We start from the raw sequence: 23,890 nt of genomic DNA, 5'->3' as shown, positions 1-23,890 counted from the left end.
CTTTCTGCATGCTATGATTAAAAGGTAACATGTCATTTTTATAACAAATTCTTACATATCTGCCTTTTAGTTATGTACAGCAATATGGAATATATATAACTGGAAAATTTAAATGCACTAATAAATGCCAAAAGAAAAAATTAAATTTCTATTAAAAAATTATGTAACACTTAAAGGCTGAAAATCACTTTTAATATTTCATTTCAAAGTGACTACAAAATATGCAATAAATATCGTAAACATCAATTCTGTTTTAAATCAATTAATGCTATCGTTCATTTACATTTTTGTTTACTAAATTCATTTCATAAATTTAAATTTAGTAAACAACTGTAGCAAACAGTTGTTTACTAAATAACACTTCAAATAAATTATTTGCTTTTCCGAAGGACATTTTCTTATGCCATGTAAATGAACAATAGCATTAATTGATTTAAAACATAGAACTCAGGTTTACAAAATTTATTGCATATTTTGTAGTCACTTTGAAATGAAATATTAAGTGATTTTCAGCCTTTAAGTGTTACATAATTTTTGATTAGAAATTAATTTTTTTGCATTTAAATTTTCCAGTTATATATATTCCATATTGCTGTACATACCTAAAAGGTGGATATGTAAAAATTTGATATCAAATTAACATTTTATCTTTTAATCATAATATGAAGAACATTTTTGCATAGATTTATATAAAAAATATGAGATTAAAATAAGCACATTTTATGAAAAATGCAGTAAATAGGTAATTGGAGATTTATGCAAATTTTTTACCAAAAATGTGCACTTATACACAGTAAAGAGAAGACATCGGACTAAATTTTTACCAGTTATTCACATATGGAAAGAAAACATAGGGAAGATTTAAGTAAATTATTATCAAATATATAAGTTTTTGTACCGTAAAATACAGGGAATATCTACGTTAATTTCTATCTAAAGTACAATATAGTTAATTACCAAATTCAGTAAACATCATACATTTAGATTATTTGAATGAGTGTGCTAAATTTTAAAATTGTTAAATATAATCAGGAAATTGTAGTAAACTTACCTTTTCCAATATTTATGAAGTTGACTTTGTTATTTTCCTTGAAGATGAATGTTTAATGTCACAAATATTGCATTCATATTTTCAGATAATACACAAATATATACATATTTATTTATTAAAATTAAGTTTATCCAAAACATGTTAAAGAAAATATTAATTTGGATGTAAGTTAATCGAGTAACTTGTGTTTTAATTATACACATAATTATGATATGTAAAAATTTTACATTTATCAGCCAATCTTGCAATGTATTGTAATCTATTATTGTTGTCTTTCTCAGTTTAAAATCTTATAAATATATTAGATCAGTACTAAAAGTTCACCTCTACAAAAGAAATGCTTTATCGAGGCATTTTTAAAAAGTTCCCTTTTACAATGTAACTGTTAATTTCATAAATACGTTCATAAAATTATGAAAATTCAAAATTACCTAAATATGTTCTTTATTTTATCTTATATACCAGATAAAATTTTAAAAAGTTAATTGGTTTAGGAATATTGAATTTTTTAATATTTATCTCGTGACTTTTTCTATAATATTATTATGTGGTGTGTTGATGTGGACATACCAATTATTTTTTTCATCAAATAGCTTTATGGTATTAAATGATTTAAAAGGAGGCAACTGGACAAAAGAAAGCAATTAGAAGTTGGCTATTTTATTAATTTGTTGTCAAATGCTGTGCATTTTAAATTATGCTCATATGATGACAATGAGTTATTTAAATTATAAAATTATTATGAACATATCCCAGATAAATTAACAAGTATCAAATTTCAAGTTGTTTGAAGTATTATGAGCTGTAATACTTGCAAAAGAAATACACATGAAATTAATTTAAGAATTAGGTTTATTTTACAGGTTTTCGAAAACTGCAATTACTGTTAAACAATAAAAACCAAGATTAAATCTGAAGAGCATAATTTTTTTTCAATAATAAATTCAACATAAATTTCATTCAGTTTCGCCATATTTGTTCTATAGTTCGCTGTCTTTAATATCCTGCTCGATTTTTGTAAAAGTGAATTCTTTGTCACCCAATGTTTTGAAAACAGCTCCTAAACAAGAAAAAGAAAAATTTGTAATAATTTCAAACTTCAGATGTTTTCAGTTTTTAAATATAGTTGAAGTATTAAAAGATGCATATAAAATGCACTGAGTATTTCATATTTAAAAATTTACATTTCAGTAATTAAAAATTTAAGTTCATACTATCACACAGTAAACTTCAATTATATACCTTACACAATGCCTATAATTTCAAGTAAAAAATATCTAAAGATTTGCTTAGAATTGCAAAGTTAAGAAAGTCTTTAATGGCTATGTTTGTATTTAAGTACATGAGAAAAAACTTAATTTTCTATTAATTATATTACATTAGCCTTTCCAATTTTACTCCTACATATAGTAAAGAATATTCGCTTTCTTACAGATAACTTTTTCTTAAATAAAGAGTAATCAGAAAACTAATCACAACACTATATACATATAACAGAATACTTCAAAAACTTATACATGTCATTAACATATGTATATGCATTAACAGGCTATTTTACACATTTCAATAAACCAGAAACCAATACACAATCAAGTTTCCTCCAAAATAAGAACATAAATCTTTAATTATGATAACAATGGCATCTCAGTTTGCAATATAAAATATTTCAAGTCTACATTCATGTGCATTCTAAGCAAACAGAAAGCTGAATAACAATAAAATTATAAATACCATAAAAAAGTTAAAAGCCACATAGAATGATAGCAAGACTAAATAAAGTCTTCCTTCAAAAATCAATTTAAATTCAAAAATTTGCCTTCCTGTTTAACATCCCAAAATAGGGTTACTGTTTCACTAACTAAATTTCCTGTCTTGGCAAAATAAAAATTGTCACTTCTGTTGCAGGAAATATTTGCTGCAGACTTTGTATGCAAATAATCCAGTGAAAAAAATTTAATTGTGGCTTGAATATTTTCTTTATTAAATAAATGAAAAATTCCCACATAATATTAATTTATGATCCACATGAAGCTTTTTACCTCTACCATATCATGCAGCTATTTTAAAATATATACTCTCATATAAAAGCCACAGAATTTTTTTACCAATATTAATATGGTATAAATCATTTCTTCTAAAAACAGCCCAAAAATTTCTGAATTTGATACCCAAAACATAATTCTACGTAACTGTTAATGTATGCATTTGCTTGCATATACTTAAAATGAATTATACACACAAAAACTTAACGTAACATAATAACTTTAATAAATTCTTAATTAGCAGGATGATTTGATTAAGGCAAAATATGAAAGAAATCTACCTGATGTAATAGTTGTAAAAGATATATTTAAAAAAAGCTAATACTGTTTACCTTACACATGGCAGAAATTGAGTAAACTGTATGCAGCTGGATTATTTATTAGGAATAGAAGTTAGATCAAAGTACCAGTTCTGGAAGGCTTTAACAATTTGGGTGCAAAGAAGCATCTCAATTTAAAAAAAGAATAAAAGCTAATAGAATTTTATAACTTTTACAATCTAGTACAAATATTAGACACATACACAACACTAAACGCCATTATTTACTTGCATATTTTAATTCTTTGTGTACTTTCTTCCTTAATTTTTCAGGATATGATTTAGAAACAGAGTTATGGTTAAAAAAAATACTGCTGAAACTGATAAGTCCTTTGAATTATATACTATAGTGCAAAGAGAGATGGAATATGTGACTAAATATGATAAATCAGATTACAATAACATTAAACAAATAACATGAAAAACTGAAAAAAGAAATTTTATTTGAAATTATTTTTTAACTCATGGAAAGACAGACAGTATTTCCAACTTATTAAATTCAATTACATCTTACCTTTGTCAAACCAATATTGGTACATTTCCATTTTGCCGGTGCAAGCGATAAAGTCGCCCAAAATGGTACAACCGATGCCAAACAGATTATCCTCGCTGGTAACCTTTTACGTTTCATTTTCAAAACACGTTGCAGCTATTTCTATCAGATTGAATGTTTCTTTCAATACTGGGATACAATTACATCGAATTTTTACCAGATAGTTTAATTTTATGTCCTAAGGCCATTCGTGGTAATTAAATCGATTAGGATGCAATCACACTCTCACCAAAATTATAGAAAAGGCAAAATCAAGGGTTAAATTCATCAATTCTAATGAGAACGCGCTAGCAAAGTAAACCACTGCGATTTTACATAATTTCTGAGTAAGCTATTCATACGAAATGAAATAATTCTTGCATTTAAACTTGTATTCCAAATTAAGATTTAACTTGAAATTAATGTAGATAATTACTGAGAGAATTAGCGTAGTTTAACATGAGATGAGATCACTTGAGGTCACGTGATATGAAACGGCGAATCAGAATGTTGTACCATGAAAGCATAGTATATTCTTAAATTAATCTCTTTTTGCAAATACAAATTAATGTCTTTCTACAAATTCATTGTCTTTATTTATTATCATTTTACAAAATTTTAAACGATATTAAAATGTTTATGCTTTTAAAATAAAAATTTCTTAGAACTAACATTTCTTAAAATTTTTTATGTGTATACTGTGTGTTGTCGCCAATAAAGTCTGCTTGACAAGATTTGCGTCGGCGAAACAGAAAAGTACCCTGATATTTTTAATTTTCATAAATTAACTATTTTAGGGAGGCTTCGTAGCACAGTGGCTAGTGTATCACACAGCAGCACCAGAGGTCCGGCGTTTGATTCCCAGGCCAGGCAAAGTTGAAATAGCCTTTCATCCCTTGAGTGGGTCGATAAAATTAGTACCAAGTTCCATTTGGGACTTAATACCAGGGGGCCTGAACAAGCTGACCACTTATGCAAAAACACCACAGAGCTCACTATCTAGAAAGTAGATATCAAGGCATTGCCAGCCATGGCTCTCTAAGGGCTGTTTGTGCCATCCAGTTTAGTTTTAAGTTTTACTATTTTAGTAACATAAAAATACATCTGTAACAGGTTTGGTTTAAGTTTTTTTGATTACTGCAAAGCACAATAGGGCTATCTGCCTAAGGTGAGGAATGCCTTCGTGAAGGACTTTCTAAGGGAAACTGGCTCGTATACATGTTACACATGGGTAAAACCACGGAAACGGCCATGCAGCCAGACCGTTTGCGGGATTCGAACGTCGAACCGAACTACCAGTGTTCAGCGACTTTACCGCTGGGCCGTTGGCGAGCCTTCTATTACACAGGACCTGTGTGTGCAGGATCACCTTCGAAATTAAGAGAGTTGTATTTAAAATCGGTTCTAAACTAAAGCTGCTTTCTTGCCCAATTTTATACTATTGAAAATACCGGTAATTGTCAAAATTATTCGTATTCAATATGTGTACGATTATTAATGAGCTGCCAAATCGCAGTTAACCATCTAATATACTACATTCAACGTTATTATTTTTCTTTTTGAATGTCATTATTTCTGCCAATATATCTGTAACAGGACATAAATATTGAGTTAATGTAGAATAGAAAATTACCTTGCAACATATCCAATACGACTTAGTGGCAGTACTTCATTCTCTAGAAAAAAACATTTTAAATTATTATACTTAAATAAAAAATTCATATTTGTTACAGCAAAACATCGTTAACACAATAAACCAGAGTTGAATGCAAATCTAGTTTAACTCCATTCTTGAAAACTAGTTTATTACTTTCAATTTAATTTAAAAATAATAAAAAAATAAGGTACGTATTACGATGACTACCTAGATATCTCCCCTAAACTGGCAATCCTTGTAGGTTATACAGGTTAACCCTAACGTAGGTTATAGAGGGCACTAAAATAGAAAGCATTAATCCCACACTAGGGACTCTAACATTTAGTGGGAACAGTTTGAAAAGTGAAACGGATATTTATAGTGAACCAATGCAAAACAAAAACAATAGTCCTTTAGGGACAAAGCCCATTTGGAATAATAAATAAATTAACAACTTTTAGCTATTTTTTCTTCTTGTAAAAAATAGACATACAGAATATTTTTAGAAAATAACAGTACTTTAAGCATGCATTTTCCACATATTTAACGCAATTCATTCTAGCTCTGTTACAATACTGGCAAAGGTACTCCTCTGTTATTAGGACGGGATTCAGAAATGTACAATGAAACCTCGAGATAGAGGAAAGTATAAGCAAAATACGAGCATTGACTCGAGTAACGAGCAATGAGCCAGGCTATTGGTATGGGTGGTGCCATTTCATTATCCGGCTCAACTCAAGGAATCCCCTCGTCAGATCATTCAGTGTTCTTTTATATATGTGTTTGTGCACTTGCAAGTTAATTGTTTTGACATTTAACGTGAAAATAATTATTTCAAGATGCCTCGCAAGAAGATTGTTGCCTCGGATAGTGCTGCAAAGAAAAATAAGAAGACCATGGCCGTCAATATCAAGAAAGAAATTATAGATAAACATAAGCATAGTGACGGAATTGGCGAAGACTTGCAGCCTTTCAACATCGAAAATCTACACTATTCTGAAGAAGCAGGAAGAAATTAAGAAACTTGATTTAGCCAAAGGAATTATCGTTGCTTCTAAGCACCATAAAAGTACTCCTAAATGTTGAGAAGCTGTTGTTGGTGTGGATTAATGAGGAGTTAAAAGGTTGGTAAGAAAGTTAAACTATGGTTATATTATTTACCAGTGTTATTTATTAGGAAAAATTGATTTGATATTAAAATGTTGATATATTTTGGGGTGTGGAATGGGTTAACTGAATTTCCATTATTTTCAATGGGGAAGCTCGTTTCTAGATACGAGAAATTTGCTATACCAGTTGAATGCTGGAACGAATTAAACTCGTATCTCAAAGTTCCACTGTAGATATGTAAGCATGTGTATATGCATGTATGCGCATATATGTGTATGAATATACACATACATACATAAAGAATATACACATGCACACACGAGCACCTACATTTAAAAATGCATGCATATAAACACACATTTCTGAATCTGGTCCTGATAACAGAAGAATACCTACATGAATCATAGGATTTACATTAATCAGTTTTATTAGAATTCTTAAATGCAGAGAATTTCATCTTCACTATCCGAAAATTCAGTTTCATTTCCAGATGAAACTATATCAGGACAATCTCATTTATATTATTTCCCTCTAAAAACTGAACATTTTTAAAACCTTTTCTATTCCATGGAAAACTAATGCTACATTAAACATATATTTTCTAAATCTGAAAATTTTAAGTTAGCTTAGAAACTGTAATCATTCTTAAAAAAGTTTGATTTATGCAGATGTTAGATCAATAAAATTACTTTCCTGTGAAAAAGTAATATGGCGTTGAACAACATGATTTAACACATCAAGATATACTAAGTGAAAATTCCTGAAATGTTTTATTTCTTGGTATCTCACTGTGCAAGAATTATATAAATAAGACTACCTCCCTTTTTAAAAAAAAAATTTTTAGTAAATACTATGAAGAAAATTGGTTACATTATTTACAGTTCATAATTAATAGAAAATAAATCATTTCTTAGTTTATCAGAATTTATTTTTATCACATTTATAAACAGTACTAATTTAAACAAACATACCATTATGATTTCAATAATTATGAAATAAAAAATCCAAATCTGCATCTTTGATGGTCTAGTAGATTGGACGTCTCGTTTACTACAATTCAGCAGGGTGCTGACTGCCCAGACTGTAATATATATAAATATATATATATATATATATATATATAAATTTACAAGGGAAAAAGCAACAAAAATATAAACAATTTCTTGGTTTTATATAAGCATTTCTGCACATTTATAATTTTAATTTTTTTAACTATCTAGATATATCAAAATACATGATTTAGTAAAATATAATTCAAATAATTTAAGGTATTTTAGATCAAATACTAATTTTTCAATAAGTTGTGTCATGCAAGTCTAATAGTCAACATATCTATCAAGTTTTCACTTCGAAAATTATGTTTAGAGCTGCAGTAATAGTAATAAATTTATTCAAAACTGAAAGTAAAGCATTCTTACTTTAACTATTATTTTCTTTCTTTTTTTTAATCTTTTAAAACAACAAAATCAAACAAACAAAAAAGAAATGCATTCATGAAAGGACTTAGGACTTACTTATTATTCATGAAAGGATATATTTCAGTAATTACAAGTGCATGAAAATTCAGTAGATTTGGAACAAAGTACCTGTGTTTCTATTGCATAAAATTTCCTGTTTTAATAGCACAATATCTTTGAGTTAAAGATTATATATTAAAGCAAATTTATAAAACTAAATTCAAAAATAAGGAATTAAATTATTTTTAGGGAAAACACTAAGCAAATAAAAAAATTTTGAATTTCATAAATAAATGAAAGTTACATGCTTTATTTTTTGGCATAAGGTAGATAATAATTTCCAGAACAGATTTCTGAACAATTAGTCATGTTAATATTGCCTTCCTTTTTCCATTAAAAGCTATTTCCTGCTTAATTACAGTATGCTTTAAGATAAATATTAAAACGTTTGAGTAAAAATAATATAACTATAAAAAGGTGAGACACATACAAACAGGAGTGACACAAACAGTAAGAAACAGACTAGTGCAACATTTTTTCAATTTATTGATTTGGTATTCTATGTCATTAACAGTACCAAATCCTGAAAATTAATCATTAGACACGTACACAAAAGAACAACACATGGAAAATCACATTCCCTACACAGACGCTATTTATAAAATTTTATATAAGTGAAGAAAGTACGAGTATTAAACACTGAAAATATAAAATATTCACTTACTTTCTTCAAATAATTAGTAACATCGATGGATTCAGTCACAAACGCCAATCCACGAACAAACAGTATTCTTTGCGACTTTACCATTCTTTCCGACCGCCATTGCTGACTTCACAAATATCCCGCCACAACCGGAAGTAGAAAGTGTCTGCTTTGCCATTGGTCAGTGAACAAGAATTGAAACGCTTTTTTTTTTCTTTATAATTAAACATATTAAGAAAGCCTCTAAATTAGCATATGAAATACACTTAATTTAGCATTATATAAATTTATATTCACAGCATCTCTGTATTAAGGTAATAATACAATTTTTCTACGAAAAATAGAAAAATGGGCAATAGGATTTTCATAAAAGAAATTAAATTATGTAAATCAATGTAAGTGTTGATATGAATAAAAATAACAAATTTGATATAAGAAAATAAATAAGTTATTTTGAAATTGTTTAATTAAGAAAATATAATTTTTTGCAAAAATGCACGTAAAAATTTAGCTCACATGTTGAAAATCATAGAAAAATTTTAGCCTCATATTTGAATGCCCCTTTTTTCAGGTTCGTGGAAAAGGAAAACAAAAAGAAATGCCAAAAATGCACTAAATATTTTGAATTAATAAACTTCATTTTCAATCTTTTTAGACTTCGTATAATATCCGTAAAAGTGACGAATGAAATATACCATAAAGGCAGTAGTTTCTTTCAGAACATTCGGATTCGTATAATATGCGTAAAAGTGACGAATAAAATATACCATTATGGCGGTAGTTTTTTCAGTACATTCGGATTCGTATAATTTTCGTAAAAATAACGTATGGAAAATAACGATAAAGAGTCAACAGTAACTTCAGACTTTTTCATTCGTATAAATTTCGTAAAAATAACGTGCAAAAAATACCATACCCTCATTTCACCAAAATTATACGTATATTTTTGGAGACGTGCTGCCTGGGCAGGAAAGAGTTGCTCGCCATAGTCAAAGCTGTAGAACATTTCCATCATTATCTATACGGCAGAAAATTCCTCCTCTGCACGGACCATGCCTCATTAGCCTGGCTTTTAAATTTCAAGAATCTTGAGGGTCAAATAGCCAGGTGGATACAGAGACTCCAAGAATATGACATCACTATACGTCATCGAAAGAGATCATCACACGGGAACGCCGACGCCCTGTCTAGAAGACCTTGCCCAGAAAGCTGCCGATATTGTTCCAGGGTGGAAGCGAAATACGTGCTGCTGACTCCGGTCGCAAGACAAATTACAACATCAACATCGGCTGATCGAGACTCGTGGAGTGATGATGAAGTCAGGAAAGACCAGCTGGAAGACCGTGACATTAAACCCATACTTGATTTAATAGAGTCATCAAACAGAAAACCTACATGGCAGGACATTTCTATCTGTAGTCCTACAACAAAACAATACTGGGCACTCTGGGATTCACTTCAAACAAACCTCCTTCGACAGTTTTTTAAACGATCTGCGGGTGAAAATGAGCAGAGCATGACGAAAAAAGCGAAGACCAGAGACAAAAATAAAGAGCTTCCTTAGGCACTTCACTTTTTCTTTTAATTATGTTTTTATAGAATATGTATTTGTTATTTATAAATAATTGTTTCTTCTTGTTTTTGAATAAGAAAATACATATTTCTTATTCTTGTTTTTGAATAAGAAAATACATTTTCCTTATTCGAAAACACTTAACAAAAACAACTGAGGTCGTGATTTGAGAGCTGGCACAGATTAATGGCATTTCGAATTATTTCAATGGGGAAAATTGCTTTGAGATACGAGCAAGGTTACGAAACGAATTAAACTCGTATGTCGAGGTACCACTGTACGTAATTATATAATAGTTAGCAAGCAGATAGTAATAAATAATTTTTAAAGTCTGATGCTATCAATATATAAATTATGTTGACTAGTATAATTAATTTAGAATTATGCGCCTACATATAATGAGATGATGTATGTTACTACAGATACGTATTAATATATACATATATAAGTCTGTGCATATATATGAAATCATAATTCGATTTAAACCAGTTAACAGTTAGAATTACTGAACAACCATGAAAGATTCCTCAAGAATGAAATATGGTGTAACAATGAACACTTAGTTTAGAAATTAGATTCTATTGTATATTGTTGTAAAAGCCATTGTAAGAGTGAAAATTCTTCATTCTGCCTTAATGCAATTTTTTGCGTTTAATGCGTTGTTTGGAGATTTTATGATCCAGAATTATATTGATGTGATATATAAATACTGCATTTGTAGGTAAACGTTTTTGAGAAACGAGTCAAAGCGATTGATTTTTTGTGAAAATTTGGATTTATCCTTATTTTATTGACGTGCACCAGCACTGAATTGAGAATGGCTTGTGCTATGCTTCGATGGATGAAAAAGCGTTTGTAAGTAATGAATATTATGAAAGTTTCAGCATATTTAAATGAGTAGTATTTAAATTATATATTTACTAATATCATATATTAATACTTTATGGTAAATTTTTCATTATAAATCTCATCATAGTTTCATTTCTCATTTTATTGCATTTCTATAGCGGAACCTAAATTTTTTGGTTTACATATTGTAGATTGCATCAGTTTTGCCGCGCAATTTATTTCTCGGTATGTTACTTGTAGTGTTATTAGAAATTCCATTATTTTTGTCTTTTTTCTGCAATTGGTAAAATCTGATTAGGAAATTTATGTTTTTCTTTCAAGATGTATATGAAATTGGTTATATCAAGTGTTAAATAAACGTTGTTATTCGGGCAATAGCGTTAGCTTTATCCAGATTGATAAATGCATTTCTTATTTCTTAAATTCTCAAGACATAAAGACACACTCGGATAGGACAGGACAGGAACAAGTACAGGGGGCACCACGCCATCGCCATTGACAAAAATGGTATAGCCAACAGCCAACATGTACTAGCTCTCTGGACACAGGGGACCTGATTACAGTAAACATAGGACATAGCACTAACAACGTTTAGGACATAGCGCAACATACTGTTACAACATACTTCAACACATAGGACATAGCATTATCATACTATTACAGATTATTTACAATGCAAGAAGTTATGTTCATAGGACATACCATTATCATACTATTACAGATTATTTACAATGCAAGAAGTTATGTTCATACGACATAGCATTATCATACTATTACACACTCGAATAGTAGATTCACTCACTTTACGTTTTTTAAGGGTTATATATATATACATTAAGGGCGTGTTCAAAACAACCATTGACGGGTAGTCTTGGCGTAATTCGGATTCATACCAAGATTATCCATTTCTCAAGGCAGTAATTTTTGTTATTTTTGCTAAACCGTTTACGAAAATATAATTTTCCGAATGCTGAACTCTTATGCATGAAAAGGCAGATTTTAAGATATTTGTTTTGCAATTTGATGCAAAATTCGTATTTTTAAAACACTGATGTATATGTTCTTATTTTAAAACTCTGCCAGTATATAACATTAAATACCATTCTTGTGTTATCACCATTTATACATGTCGCTTGCTGTACAGCCTGCTGAATACATTTTATTTTCTAGCTATCTACAATTACATCGTGTTGTTTCGGTATGAACAGGGGCGAAGTTTTCATTACTTAGATAGATTTAAAGATAATTAATTAAATTTTTCTGATTTTGATATCTATAATATATAGACAGGATTACTGATAAAAAATTTAAGAAAATAGTAAATGAAGAAGTAAATAGAAAAATTTCGTTCAGGTATTGTGAGATACCAATATAAACTTCATACATTTTACTAGGGGGCTGTTGCCAAAGCAAAATCTTTACTATATATGTCTACCAGTTCTATGTATACAGTGTGTTGCTCAAAGTAAACTTCCTGCATTGTGAAGAGTACTACGTGTATGTCTTAATGCGTTCTTGCGAAGCTGGTTCTCTCGTACAAGCTCTGCCTCTTCCAACCGAAATTGTTCGTAATCTGCAGCGTCTTGAGTTGTTTATGCAGGTTCTTGAGCTGTTCTGGTATTTCCTGTCGAATCTTACGGTGACGCGGAGAGTCTTGTATCCTTCGTTTCCTTGCAACGTATCTTCATCGCGCAACTTATCTTCATCGCTTCTCTTCATCGCGCATATTCTGTTGACGTTCTACTTATCTAATGGGCCTCCGTTTCGCTTCGGCTTCCCTTTCCGGAGCACGCAGTGTTTCTTGGTTTTCTGAATGTCTTTTGTGTGTTCTACTAGTTTCTGATACAGTTTTAGCACGCGAAGTTTCTTGAGTTGCTGCTTGTCTGCTGGAACTCCTGTTCGTTTCTTTTTCACTTTCTTGAGTGTGTAAGCTTTCTTGTCACTATGCTTGCCTGCTGAGTTTCTAGTTGTATCTTCATTCATTTTTGAAGCTCGCAAATTTTCTTGTACTTGCCTGCTGAGTTTCCTAGTGTTTCTTACTTCATTTTTATGTAGCTCGCTGTAACATTTGTGCTGTCTTCTTGCGTTCAGGCATTTTAGTAAATTGAAAAAAAAAATTATGAAACTGTAGTAAAGTAACATTGCATCTAAATTACGTTAAATACCTACAGAAGTTTAAACTTCTACTCAGAAAGGAACTATACAATAAAAGAAATTTAATTTTTATAAATAAAATTAGAATAGCATAAACTGCAAAGAAACATTTCATTATGAAGAAAATGTATTCATTCTTTCCAAGCAACCAGCGATTCGTAAATAAATTTTTCTTGCCAACTCAGGAAACAAAGACCTTTGACACTTCAGGTAATACATTAGAGTTTATGATTTAAATTTATTTCAATATAACAAAATTTCAAAATCTCAATAAAGGAATTAACGTAGCGATAGCATATCGTGTCACGTATCCAAAGGTGAAACATAAAAGTTGCCAAAAGCAGCTATTCATTTAAAATACTGATATTAACGAAAGATTTTCGACATACAATGACGTTATATTCAGTTTCCTTTAAAAACATTAAGCTTCATTTAAACAAAAGGAAATTAAATTCAGACATTTTTCCTAGCTTTCAAGCTTTTATTGTATTTTAAAATCTTCTTTTTGTCACAGTTGCGCAAGTTTTCCTCGGCGTCATTAGGAGCCGTAGGTCGAAATCATGTAAGAATCATTCCTGTAAATAATGATCATATGATAAATTGCTATACATATTCGATTGTTTTATTGAGAATTTGAGTACAATTCTTTATACATCAGCTATTATGCCCCTTTATGTAACGACAAAGATTTTTTTCAATGATTATCCGATGAGAATAATTCTTTACAATGATTATTTGCAACGAATATTAAAAGCTGATGACTATGATTACTTAAATAGAATATGCATGTCATTCGATGACAGCGATTATTTCCAAAGAATCTCCGATCATGTCATAATTGAATATATCGCTATACCCCTGGGTTTGGGGCCGGTTGGGAATTGTACTACGGCCCTGTAATTAAGCGTTTTAAATGACGTCAAAAAGTCACTGATCCAGATATTTTACTAGTAACTGCTGTGTATTGTGATCGAAACCGTTATTCAAATCTTCTGAATAAAATTTGGGATAATTCATTTTACATCAGAGAATAAAGCAATTTGTAACACGAATTTCAACAAAACTACATGCATCGAATAACAAGAATTATATAAACGGAAGTATCAGTACAACAAATCGCTCTTTGCAGCTCCGCTTTAGTCCGACACTTGTTTTTCAGCTCTCGTATCTACCCATTTGAAGATACCATGTAAAGAATACTTTTTTTAAGTGTGTAAATTAATTAAATGTATGTTATGTATATATATGGAGATATTTTTTGAATTAGGAAAGCACCAACTTCTTTTAACGAAAACAACCGAGACATTATCTCGAGTCCAATTTAATTTTTCATCTAAATCATTTCTTAATTACAAAAGTTAATATTAATTTTCTGTTAATATTAATCCGAAGAGATATTGTGCGTTTAAATACTTTCTTTGTTTTCGCTAATTTTTTATACATTTCAGTTAACGTGTAAATCTGTGCTTTGAACGCATGGCCCGTTAAGTGAAGAAGTCTGTAGGAAGGCAATTTTCAATCCTGTGCGGAAATTGTGCAAATGAATGATCAGTCATCGACTCAGCATACGCAGCCATCAGGTTGAGATCCCAAACATTGATTAATTGCGCTCGACTGGAAATTTCATCAGCATGGTCAACGGAAGCCACCGTTTAAAAAATTTTCTTGTTCTTAAATATATGCTTATTCACTTTTGTAATATGATTAGATAGTTATAATCACAGTTCCTTCACTTTCAATAATATATTTCATAAATTGTTGAAGTGCTGACACACACTTTATATTGTAGAAACACGTTTCTCTGGAATTTTTGATGCAAATCCTGGTTATTTTTTCTAAGAAGGGAAAGTAAGGGAGAGTGCCATTTTTAAAGCTTAGGTTTTCTAGATTTGCAGGTTTTTCGCGCTCGCATTTTACGTGCTTCTTAAGAATCTCTGGTAATAAAATGGGAACTTTCCATGACTTGTTGCCAATCTAATTGGAGAAAAAAATTTATTCTTTATAGGGATACTTGCGGGAGGTAACCGTCGAGCAATCTTCTTGTATCTGTCTCGTCCCATCCTGTTTGTTATTTTATTAAAACGTGTTTGGAAAATTTTTTCCTGATTGCATGGTTTGATTTGAGATGATAGATGTCAATCAGACCTTTTAATATGGTATCCTGAGCTGTTGGTGCCAGCAGCTTCATTTCCTATTATACCTGTATATTCTAATAATGGAATTTAGGCTAATAAGAGGAATATTCATTTCCATATTTATTGTTTTTAAAAGATTTTGAATAAGTAAAGATATTTTCTTCGTGGAACATTGAGCGTTTAAAAATCTTTGACAATCTGTAAAAATGCTCGCAAACTGTAACTTACTACTTTTGACAAAAAACGTATAAGTAATCATTTATTAAATTAATTAATTCAAACATATGAACATATATATTTAATAAAATAAAAATATTTCAGCGCAAATAATTATCGACGTCTATTTGAAGAAGAAGAAGGAGAAGCAGAAATATACTACAGCGAACAACTACTAGAAGAATTGGATCCCCAATGTTTAAGATTGCAATACGTGTCGGAGACGTAAGTCTTTTCGGAAAAAATAATAAAACAAAACATAATGTTTCAGGTCCAGTTTAATTATACATTTAATAATTTTTTGACAAAAACGCTGGTCTGGAAAATAATACGTTTTCGGATTTATAATGCTTAATGTTTTTTTCATTCCTTCATTACAACAGTAAGTAAGATAGAGTAACAAAGACAAAAAGGACTTTATGTTTATAAATAATAATATATATGTATGTAACACAAATTACGTAAACACTGAAATCCATCCTATACTCTATTCGGAACAAATCTAATATAAATTGTTCTCTTCATCTGTTTCTGTTAGACTATATATTTCTAGATTTACAGAGATTTATAATATTATTTAGCTCGAGTTTTGAGAATGTACTTATCAAACATAAAAAAAATTTCGAGATTCCAACTTTTCATTGCAATTATTTTTTTAATGTATAATATTAAATAATTTTGAATTAATAAAAAATTAAAAAATAAAATTAATTAATTAAAATATATTGATGTAGATATATATATACCCATCACATGATTTTTACATAAAGATGATGACCTAGCTAAGTGGGAATATAAAATTTCCTGAATCAAATATTTCTCTTACTAAGACACAATATTGTCGAACTATGCACATTTTTTCTATCTCTGTCACGTCTGACACGACGTCGTGCTACTTTCTTTCTATTTCAACAATATGAGAAATATAAATATTTTAGAAATAGGTAGGTTTAGAATTTCAAATGAATTAGGGCCGCAAATGTGAACTGAAATAAATCTGAATATTTTATCTTATTCATCTGCCAAATTTGCTCTGTATTATAGATCAACATGTGCGATCAGAATTCCTAACATTAATTCACACACACACACATATACATATATATCTATATATATACGTTTATCGTATATATGTTATGGTGAAACGCCGAAATCTGGAGAATGTCGACTTTCACCGGTGAATGTCAACATTCACATAGTCGCTTGTTGTATGTCCGAAATATTTTCCAAATACTCTTATTTCTGACTTACACCGGTAAATGTCAACATTCACCATCTACTAATGGTGAATGTTGAACACATAAGAATATTATATTTTCTCCGTAATTCGGTCATGAAAAAACGCACTTAAATTAAGAACTTAAGAATATAAGAACTTAAAACACACTGTACATTCAAAATGAGAAAGGAAATAATAGAAGTTTAAAACTTACTAAATTACGTGATTCAAATCTTATTTATTGCAAAAACTTAAACTCTTATGACACTTTCAATTGCACAAGAGGCCCTTGCTTTTACAACAGCATTTATTTGTGGAACACTTCCTTTTGCAATGACAGCGTGTACATATAATCCTCTCTTTTCAACCTACACCAGAACACATCCGTGAGTGTCGACATACACCGGTGAGGGTCCGAATGTACAAGAATGTAATGCAATATTCGACCTTTCACCGACGTATTTGGTGAATGTTGACATTCTCCGGTGAAAGTCGACATTCTCCAATTTCGGTCTTTCACGGTAACATATATATATATATATATATATATATATTTATATAACTATTATATATATATATATATATGATTTTCCTTTTACAATTGAAATTTTATTCTTCATGATGATTTAACTCTAGTCCCCATTAAAACATTATTAAAATTTTGCTTTCAAATTACTTCAAAACATCTTTCGAAATATAACTTACCAGTATGGATTCACTCTTTTAAAATAATTCTACTTTAATTAAACTTAGGAGATAATATAATCAATTAATCAATATTGTTTAGGAAATAAATTATTATTAACTAACTTTGCAGCAATTGCGCAAGTAATTGTAACTTCTTTTCGCACTTAATGAATTTAAGATCATACAACATTGGGTATGCTAAATAGCTGCTATTAGCGCTATTTATCTCTTGCCTAATGTACCCACTTTATATATTACCTCCATTCTTCTTTTTTAATATTTTAATTTTTAAGTTTTATAAAGTTCTTATACAAAAACGTTACTGTATTGAAGGTTAGCAGCCTCCTTACTTTTATATCTTGCTAGTTTATCCGAAATTGAAATCATTATATTTCATTCCACTAGATGAAAAACTTGAAAATTTAACGCCATGCCTGCTATAGATAAACCCAAAATACAATTTTTATGAAAAACATTTAACTGTATTTACATGATTACATGCGGCACTTGACATATAAAATATATAGGACAGACTAAAAAAAATCTTAACTTTCGAATCAATAACCATAGAGCTTAAATCAAAAAATTCAACGCACAAAAAATAGCATTAAAATAAGTACACAATCACAACTCAATACAGCAGAATTAGAGCACTTTAAACACCATGACTTCAACTCTGTTCAACTTCAGATACTAGATATAATACCCAATCACAAAACACGAATTTTTCAGGAATCTCTCTATATACAAAAACAACGTTCATTTTATCCATATGGACTTAACACTTATGTACATAGTCATAGAGATACTTCTAAGATGTCTATTTTCAGCCAATTTAAGCACTACAGCAACAAAACGCAGAGAGGAATAAGAGGAAGCAAAATAAAAAAAAAATGCGAGATTTTTATCCACTTTGGATACATTTGCATTGAAAAAACAATTGAAATGTTTCTTTGACTCAGACAACTTTCCCAAGAAACTTCTCAACTGTTACACTCCTGTACTAATAAATTCCTTATCAAACTAAAAAAATTCATTCAATAAAGCTACGACGACATACAAATCATTAAAGACATGATTCTCGATTTTAGTTTTTTCGGACTCTCTAATAGTCTCACTCAACGCAAAATTTATTTTAAAGTCAATTTTCTACATCCGCAGTTTGACAATATTCATTTCTCAAGAATCATCAGAGATTGTAAAGATTACTTCCCCGCAGTTGATACATTAATTATGGTTGCATATAAATATCAAAGGACCTTAAGCAACTTGCTGACTAACCACCATGAAATAGATGAAACAGCAGAATGACATTGTAAGACACCAATTTACAGCAATTACGTGGATTCTCATCACCAGCACATAATTACTGGCAACCTGAATATCATACAAAACCATCAACTTAAAACACTAATGAGTTATGGTACAAAATTTAGACCAGTCAGAAACATGACTACAAATTTCTGTTACAAGACTTTCGAAAACAACATCAACAAAGTTATAGTTAAAGCAAGCTATCAACTGAATTTACCCATAGATACCTTCTAAAAATGGAAAGCCAAAATTCTTCAACGCATATCCACCGAAATCAGTCACCTCAAGTTTAAAAGTACACTGAATTGGTCGCAACTTACATCAGATATTAAAATATTAAAACAGCTTTTTTCTATTACAAAAATAGTTAAACAACTAATAACTTTAGCATTATATGAAAACAATTCTACGTAGAAATTATTCATAAAAATCTTCTCAACGCAACTACTTATCAATTAGCCAACCTTACAGAAACATCTATAATAAACAGGTTTAAAACTTTTCATAAGAAACTCAATATTACTTTCAATGCAAACTACAACAGATTTACTAAACTTTAAGCGATTCCCAAATTCCATAAAACACAATTAAAATTCAGATTTATTGCTAATGGAACTAATAAATTACAAGAAAAATGTAGACTATTATTTTTCAATTCAACTTAATAAAATCTGAAAATTTATTTTCAATGATTGTAACACTAATCATAACAATCCTGGATCATTCATAATAACACTCCTGTCATTAATACTATTCAAACCATTAACATCCAAAACATTAATTGCTATGACTTTGAAAACTTATATACCTCACTTCCTATAGAAGAAATCTATACCAGTCTACTTGATCTAACTAAACTCTTCCCTGATATGCTCAATATCATGACTCTTGACAAATGGGAAACCTACCTAAAATGCACACTTTTTCATAACTACATCAAGTTTCAAAATCAAATTTTTAAACAAGTCAGAGGATTGCCAATGGGCTTACATTCCAGCACCTCGATCTGTAATATCTTTTTATTTGTCAAAGACTTTAACTTCCAAAAAAATCTACAACCACAAGAGTTAAATTACTACAAAAACACCTACAGATATATTGATGACCTTATTACAATTAATAATTTTGATAAAATTGAACACTCCGAGATTTATCCGAATTGTCTTACACTTAATAAAACTAATAATTCACAAAACAGCATAGACTTTCTAGATCTTCAAATCATTAACTACAAAAAAATTTTACTTTTTGACAAAACAAGAAACTTCAATTTCAGTACTAACAAATTAATAAATTGGAACTCCTACATATCCAAAAAAGTAATTAACAATACTATAATTAATCAAATACAACGAATTAAAATTATATGCACAGATACAATAGATTTACAACGCGAAATTTTGCTCCTTATTAAAATTCTCAAAAATAATCTAATACCCATTCAATTTATCAACCATTGCCTTAAAAGAGCAGGCGTTAAATACTCACTCTAAATCATGTAACTGATAGGGATATGATAATTTGTTCCTAAACCTGAGAAGGCGGTATAAGTTGGATGACTATCAGTTGAAGGATTTGTATATAGTGTAATTACTCAATTGTATATATTGTAAAAACCTAATTGTCTTCAGACTCATGCTGTTACTATACTGCTACTAAAAAAATGGGCCTATTTCATGACTGTCTGTCTAAAAGCTCTTGGACAGTGAAAATTCCTTTTTTTCTTTCTTAAATTCTCAATCATTGCGACACGACAATTAGCCAGAAATTAATTAATTTCCATTCACTAGTATTTTCAAAAAAATCTTAACAGACAGTCTCCCTCAAATAAGAACTCCACATAATACATCCCTCAAGAATTCCGAGTCCAACCCACTACCATAAATTACTTCACCCAAGTCTTACCGACTGATATTATTCAAAGCCCCCACTGCCGCTAAGAATTTTCGGACACCCAACACTTATGAGTCAGACATGAAGAGAATACTTTGCCAACTCCCCCACTAGAAAGAATGTAAGTTACTTAATACCTTTTCTGGCCTTTATATCTTCATGTACATTCACTGTTCTTATTATATATTATTTTTTACATTTTTTATATTACTTTATATTGTCTTTAATTTGTTTTTAAAACTTTGCATTATTTATCTTATTTTGTAATCTTCTATGTTTATTTCAACTTTACTTTGAATTCGATTTCATAATAACAATTTCCAATGTTTAATTTTTACAAATAATATAGAACTCAAAAGCATAAACATGAAGGAGTCGGGGACGGTTGTTCGGGTTATATCGGCTTTCTCTACAGATTTTGCTTTTTACTCCAAATTGAATTTCCAATGTTTAATTTTTAAAAATAATATAGAATTCAAATGCATAAACATGAAGGTGTCGGGGACGGTTACTCGGGTTATATCGGATTTCTCTACAGATTTTGCTTTTTACTCCAAATTGAATTGACTAAATTGCTTCATAAGAATAAGTTCTTTGAGTATAAGCATTGGATCATAATCCCTTCTATTCGCGGAGATATTTGGCCTGACTAGAATTGCCGGTTCGGCTTTAACTTATAACTCGAGTAAAGACGAAACACCTTCGTATTTACGTATTTTTATCAATTACTGTTCGTTGAATGGGAGTTGGTTTGTTCCCCTTGAAAAGTCAATTAATTTCCGATCAATGACAATGATTACATGTTTTTAATTTTCCTTTTACAATTGAAATTTTATTCTTCATGATGATTTAACTCTAGTCCCCATTATTAACATTTTGCATTTTTCTAAAGATTATTAACATTATTAACCAAAAACATTATTAACATTTTGCTTTCAAATTACTTCAAAACATCTTTCGAAATATAATTTACCAGTATGGATTCACTCTTTTAAAATAATTCTACTTTAATTAAACATAGGAGATAATATAATCAATTAATCAATATTGTTTAGGAAATAAATTATATATATATATAATCGTTTATTGCAATGCATGGTCGGAAACGCTTTCCTGGCGCTATAGTGACGAGAGACAACACAAGAAAAATAGGGTACGAACAGTGTAAAGATATTTCTTTATTATTCTTAGCGCAGCGAAAACTAAGAAATAAGAACAAAAACATTGGATTGTCATCAAAGAAAGTATTCGAAAGTTCCTTAGGAAAGTATCCTAAACATGGGTTTGGTAGGTGTCCAGAAGTGTCTAATTTTGTTCCTATTTTTTAATTTCTCTTGTGCTAAGCATAATTTTTGTCCGTTCTTTCTTGTGTTTTGTGTTGTTTGTACCGGCCAGGAAAGTTGTTTCGGCCCTGTTTTGCCATTTCATTTTTCCTCGATATCGTCTCTCTCATATATGTGCATAATTACTTATGATTCAAGTGTTGCTACTATATGATGAAATTTACAAACACGGTGTTTACAATGCTACATATTCCCATCCGAAAATATCTTTTTTTTCCTCTTGCCCTTCAAATAAGAAATGTGTGTCCTTCATTGTAAAATCTCCTGGAACTTTAATACTTCTTTTTTCGAGGACAATGGAGAAAATATTTCAGTATAGGCAGCTGTCAATATTCAAACATTACATTGTGAAAGCCATTAAAGTGATTTCGGCCATTAGCCGAAACGCTCAGAAAGGGTTAATTCGCATAATGATTTAGGAAATACATTTTGAAAAACTTAGGAAATTTTCCTTCAATAAATTTAATGGAACAGGCAAAAGAAATTACAGGGAACAATAAATATAGGAGAAAACAGATATTTCTTTTCCTAATTTGTTTTACTGTGTTTGATTTCTTTCTTTCTTCCTGTATAAATAATTAAAACTTAAAGAATGTAACTGAAGAATGAGAATAAAATTTTCAATTGAAAACAAATGGTGGCAAAACTCCTAGTGCTGCTCTGCTGGACGACGAAATAGACCAGCAATATTTTCCGAATTTGGAATAACGAGAGAAAATTTGAAACCTGTGCAGCCAGCGATGCAAAGGGATTGTTCTGAGAGAAAGATGACTTAAATGAGGAATCTCGGAGATAATGTAATGATGTGTAAGGTTACCTCTACTGGGATAATAATAAGAAAAGGTTAAAATACAAAATACGTAAGTAAATTATACAAAAATTGAAGAAATTTAAAATATCTAGCAAGCGTAAGAAATAGTAATTGATTCAAAAACTAAATGAATCTAAAGCTCTCAAACTTATACTCGTTTAAATACAGGTTTTTATGATTCAGAAAGAACGTTACGTGTATATCTTCTAAGATGCTTTTTCCATCCTTTTTTTGTAGTTGTATCATTTTTGATTTCAGTTTCATTTTTTTCTCCTATTTTGCAATTTTCCCCATTGTTTCCCTCTGTTTTTAAGCCACCTGTTTATTATTACTATTATTATTATTACAACTTATGTAAAAATTAAGTAAGGAAAAGTAAGGCACTGAAACTTTGCAAATTATCACACTCTACGTGAGAATCATGGTGGTCGCTTATTGCATACAAATCACGCCAAATTCTTTAACTTCTCTGCTTGGCTTTAGGTCCTTATAACGAAAACAACAAATTCGCCCTTTGTAGAAAAATATTCTGTCAGGCAATAAATCTACGGGGAGATATTTCCCTATGAAACTGAGCCCAAAGTTTTATATAGTATCTAAATATTAAAGTGTTGTACATGTTAAACGTCATCGTCGTTGCATTACTTTCACTTTTTCACTACTGAAATCAAGATATACTGATTATTTTGTTGATTGGAAAACCCTCCTTGTGATCATGAAAAGGAGCAAAAACTGGAAAACGAGAGAGAACTAGAAAAGAAGCGAGAACCGGAAAAGATGCAAGAACTGGAAAAGAAATAAGAACTGAATAAAAAGGAAGAAACGGAAAAGAAGGAGAAACTGGAA

Source organism: Stegodyphus dumicola, chromosome 11, assembly GCF_044657685.1.
Source record: "Stegodyphus dumicola isolate Sdum_Otavi_A_Nest chromosome 11, ASM4465768v1".
In the NCBI taxonomy this organism is placed as follows: Eukaryota; Metazoa; Arthropoda; class Arachnida; order Araneae; family Eresidae; genus Stegodyphus; species Stegodyphus dumicola.
The sequence above is the reverse complement of the archived record's forward strand: the minus strand, read 5'-3'. Positions refer to the sequence as shown.